Genomic DNA, 4,925 nt, shown 5'->3' on the forward strand with positions numbered 1-4,925 from the left:
GGCTGGTGTGTAAGTCCAACATTGTTCATGCCAGGATGGGTGTCACACAAACTCCTGCCTTCTTGCAAACCCAAGGGCTGTAAGTTGTTTTAAAACACCTCATGGTATGGATTTTTATTTTATTTTTTAACTATCTACTTTCTTTCTTAGAGTAAAAAAAACACCTCCGTTCAGCAGAGACAGACACGAAGGGTGGGTGGGAGGGCTTCAGGCAGGGGCATAGATTGGCTTCAGCTTCTGCCACTTTATAATTTAATTGTTTTAAACCTCAAACAAACAGGACTGCTGCTGTCACTCAGACCTTCTAGAGCCACTGGCTGCAAAGGTTCAACCTACACCTAGAATCTCCTAATGTCCCTGATGCAGTGGCTGAAGCTCACTGCATCAGTGTAGCAGGGACCCCTGAGCAGTGATATTGGACACTGAGCCACTTGCCATCCTGGCAGTGCCATACCTAGGGTCTCCTCTGACTGGCTGGTGCAAGGCTGATCCTGCCCATCAATGTACTGGGTGAGATAGTTGTAAGCGATGTGTCCTCCCTAATGGCATGGACATGTGGGTTTAGGATGGTGGTATGGATGGGCTTGCTGTTCTTAGACAGGAGATTTTGAAAGTGAAACTTATGGAAATCCATCCCCTCTAAAGGCCTTGGCTCAAATGAAGTGAGACCCGTGTCACAAATTTTCATGTAGACCTCAAAGTCCCCATTATTGATGGCTTCAATCAGCTGTTCTATGATCTTCATGCTCTTCATTTTTGTACTTTGAGATCCTCATCTTCTCTAGTGGTGTTGCAACTCTCTGTGGAGCCCTTGATCCCATCTGTAGCATTGTGCACCACAGTAGTTTGTGGCTCCATGGCTGTCTGCAAGGGCATGGTCTCTTGGGTTGGGCTTATGAGACTGTTTTTATTGTTGCTCTGTGGCTTGACACATCCGTCCAACTTCTTGTTAAATAGGCTTTTGGCAGCTGGTTATTTCCTGGAGACAATCATAGTCATGAGGATGGAACTCTTCCATTTTCTCCAGGGGTTGGATTTGCACAAACACTCCACAGTCTCTTGGAAGTGCATCATAGAGGCTGTTGTGGATTGTTGGCAGACCCATGGATGCTTCAGGGCCTGGTCAACTGTGATGTGTTTTGCTGGGTTTATGGTTGGCATCAAGTTATTCACTTCAGGGGTCACTGTGTCCCACTGATGGGAAAGCAGGCACTTGTGGGACCAGAAGGAATAGTGTTCCTTCTTTCTCACCATTACTGGAAGCCAAGGGCCCTTAACACAGAAAAGCTGAAGGCGTGGGGTGGGCTTACTGCAGGCCCAGATATCCACAGGTTTTCTATAGGGATATTTCCTAAAGACCTTGGGGGACAAATAACCTGGGGTTCCAGGAAAACCAAACCAAGCTTGCTGCTCTGGACTTTGATGGTGAGGCTAAAATTAGCCATCTTGATGGGCCACACCCCTGCATTTACTTGTCGGCAGCAAGTTCTCAGGCTTCAGGTCCCTGTGGAAAATACCATGCTAGTGGATATGGTTAACACTCTCCAGAATCAGATGTGGGTGGCATCTGCTTCACTGTAGTACTCTCTAGGTCCTATGTATTCAAACAGCTCCCTACCAGTAACCTGGTCAAACACAAGGTGGTGAAACCCTTCTTAAGAAATACTGTCATGGAGTCCCACAATATTTGGATGTTTAAGAAGTCATATCTCAGCATCATGTTCTACTTTCTGATGATCTCAGGCAGACAACTTCTTGACATTGATGGGTTTTGCTGCATACTCCTGTGTGGAGGTTTTCTTCAAACACCTGCAGACCACAGAGAAAGCACCTTCACCAACCTCCTCAAAGAGCTAGTAGTTGGTACAGTGGGTGCAGGTGGTGTGTTGGCCATGCTAGCTGCTGGCAGAGTGGTGGGTGCAGATCCGCACCTATGTCAGTGAACAGTCACTGCTGCGTAGCCAGGGATGAATCCAGCAGCACCTAGGAGATTTGACTGGGGATCTATTTGAGTCTTGAAATTGAGAAGGGTTTATTTCATGTACTTACATGCTCCATTGTTTGAGGCATAAATATTTATCATTGTTATGTCTTATTGATGTAAAAATTCTTTAAGCAGTTTGAAATGTCCTGCTTCGTCTCTTCTAATTAACTTTAGCTTGAAGTCCACTGTATCAAAATAGAAACCCCTATTTGTTTATGAGATCCATGTGAATAATTTGTTTTTCCCCATCCTTTTACCTTCAGTCTATGGATGTCTTTGCCTATGAGTTGAGTCTTTTAGAGACAACATATTGTGGGGCCTTGTTTTTTAATTCAATATGCCAGTCTGTGCCTTTTGATTGATGAGTTTAGGTCATTTACATTCAATGTTATTATTGAGATATGATTTTATTCTCTGCCATTTTGATTTATTTCTGGGTTTTTAATTTGAATTGTTTTTACTTTGATTATTCTAGTGTAGTTTTTCCTTTTGCTTGTTTTCAATTTTATTTTTCCTTTCTTCTTCATGAAATATTTTATTAGGTATGTTTTGAGATACAGTCTTTCTAGTTGTGAATTCTTTTAACATTGCTTTATCAAGGAAGGTTATATTTCACTGTCAATTCTGAAGCTTAATTTTACTGGGTATAGTGTTCTTGTTTGGCACCCATTTTCTTTCAGAGTCTGGTATATATTATTCCAAGACCTCCTAGTTTTGAGGGGCTGGATTGAGAAATCAGCTGAGATCCACATTGGTTTACCTCTAAATGTCACCTGTTTTTCATCCTCTGGCAGGCTTTAAAATTCTATCCTTATTTTGTATGTCAGGCATTTTCATAATAATGTGCCTTATTGTGGGTCTATTGTAATTAGGTAGATTTGGGGTCCTATAAGCATCCTGTATTTGATTTTCCGTATCATTCTTAAAAGTTTTGGGAAATTTCCTGATATTATTTTAATGAAAATATTGTGCATTCTTTTGGTTTGTATCTCTAAGCCTTCATCTAGCCTCATAAATCTTACATTTGATCTTTCCATGTTATTCCATATTTCTTAGAAGTTCTGTTCATGGTCTCTTAACATATTTTCTCCATGGTCAAGTTTATTTTCAGGATTATATATTTTGTCTTTGTTGCCTGAAACTCTATCCTCCAGATGGTCTAATTTACTGGTGATACTTTCCATTGAACTTTTAATTTGGTTTATTGATTCCTTCATTTAGAGGATTTATACTTGATTTCTTTTTCAGGATCTCCATCTCTTTAATGAAGCCATCTTTCATTTCATGTATTTTCTTACATGTTGTTTGTATATTTACCCATCTAGCAGTAAGGATCTCAGGCAGTAGTTTCTACCCTGTGGACTTATAGTGTCCATGGATGTTTTCCCCTTACCTCACAATGTAGGTATAAAATAACATTATTTTTATTTCCAAGCGCTACCTTTTGTTCATTGACAATTTGGAGGGTATCTTTTACTTGTTTTATGTATATTGTGTCTTATTTTCTATTATGAAAGCAGCTTTTTAAAACTCTACACAAATTATCTACATTTACACTGACTTCAGTGTATTTTTTCTTTCTCATTTATTTTCCATTTAAATATCTGGTGATATTAGTGTTAATGTTCCTACTTAAGAATGAAACACTTGAAGGGTGATTAGAAAATTTCTCTATGTAGGTAGGTTTTGTGAGTAAGCTTCACAAATTCAGGACCTAAACTGGAAGTCAACCTTCTCAGTCAGAGGTCTCCAAATTTTCCTTGGGGTGACTTAGGTTCTCCAAGCTCCTAACTAGAGGATATAATCTGGCTGCAGATGCTCGGTATGAAGACACTGGAGAAAGTCTGTGTACTGACTCCTGGTTAGTCTGTTTTAGTCTAGTACCTCAGCTCTGCTTGTTACTAATGTTTTCATATTGAGTGAATGTCACTGTGGCGGTTTCTCCAGACCATGAAACACGTTCTCCTTCTTTAGGTACTTTTTTGCCAGCTTAGGCGATTAGAAAGGAGTCCTTGATGTCTTATTCTTAGGTTCTTTGCCTTACCATGGGCCCCTACCAATACCTGGTGTCTCCTGAAACAGAAACTTCACATCTTCCATCAGTTGTTTTCTCTTCCCTTCTTTGTATTCAGGGGTTTATACTTTGTTTTTCCTTTAATTTTCATTCCAGTGGGGCTTCTGGAGAGAGTGGAGAGAAATTCACTGTTTAATGAGAGATGCAAGGGCAGGGCAACCTTTTATTTCTTCTCAGGTTCTTCAAGTTTTGGGCAGGAATTATAATGTTATCTGCCATATGGAAGTGTGAGAATTAAATGGAAGTGCTTAGAACAATACTGACACATGGAAAGTTCTCAGTATCTACCACTATTATTTATTGGAATGATTATTCAACATGCCAAAAATTTCCTACTTGGCTCCATATGCCTATTTATTCAAATAATCAAAACCCCAAAACCCAAAATAAGATAGCATACCTTGAGTTGGAGCATTGCCCAAGGAGCTACAACAATATAGGACACAGAGTAGGTTCTCAATAAATATTTGCTGATTTTGAATCTGTGGTCCTATTTTCCTTCTCAATTAGTTCCCAAGCCCCTTTGTATACCCCATAGGTCTGCTCAGGAGGTCATACATGCTAGCTGTTTCCAAAAGTATTTAGAATTGAACCAAAATGAATTTGTTTTGGGAAATTTCTGAGAAACAGACTACAAATCTTGCCTTAGATATCAATCAATAAAAATAAAAAATAGAATTTTTTGACCAAAATATTAGTGATGCTCCTCCAAAATTAAAGTATTTTAGGGAACACTTTATTTCCACTCTATGAATATCAAAATAATTCAGTCAATAAAATGTTACATTGTATAAGCTGTAGTTCTTTACATTTCATCATTTCTTTGGATAGATTTGTTTCAGTGCTGGTTTCTCATCATAATGTTGA

At 39.3% G+C, this 4,925-nt stretch overlaps 1 pseudogene; it reads right to left on the reverse strand.

The window, feature by feature from the left end:
- Positions 1 to 376: 376 nt before the first annotated feature.
- Positions 377 to 1,445, reverse strand: LOC114098632 (calcium/calmodulin-dependent protein kinase type II subunit gamma-like; annotated as a pseudogene).
- Positions 1,446 to 4,925: the final 3,480 nt, after the last annotated feature.

This window comes from Marmota flaviventris, chromosome 9 (genome assembly GCF_047511675.1).
Source record: "Marmota flaviventris isolate mMarFla1 chromosome 9, mMarFla1.hap1, whole genome shotgun sequence".
In the NCBI taxonomy this organism is placed as follows: domain Eukaryota; kingdom Metazoa; phylum Chordata; class Mammalia; order Rodentia; family Sciuridae; genus Marmota; species Marmota flaviventris.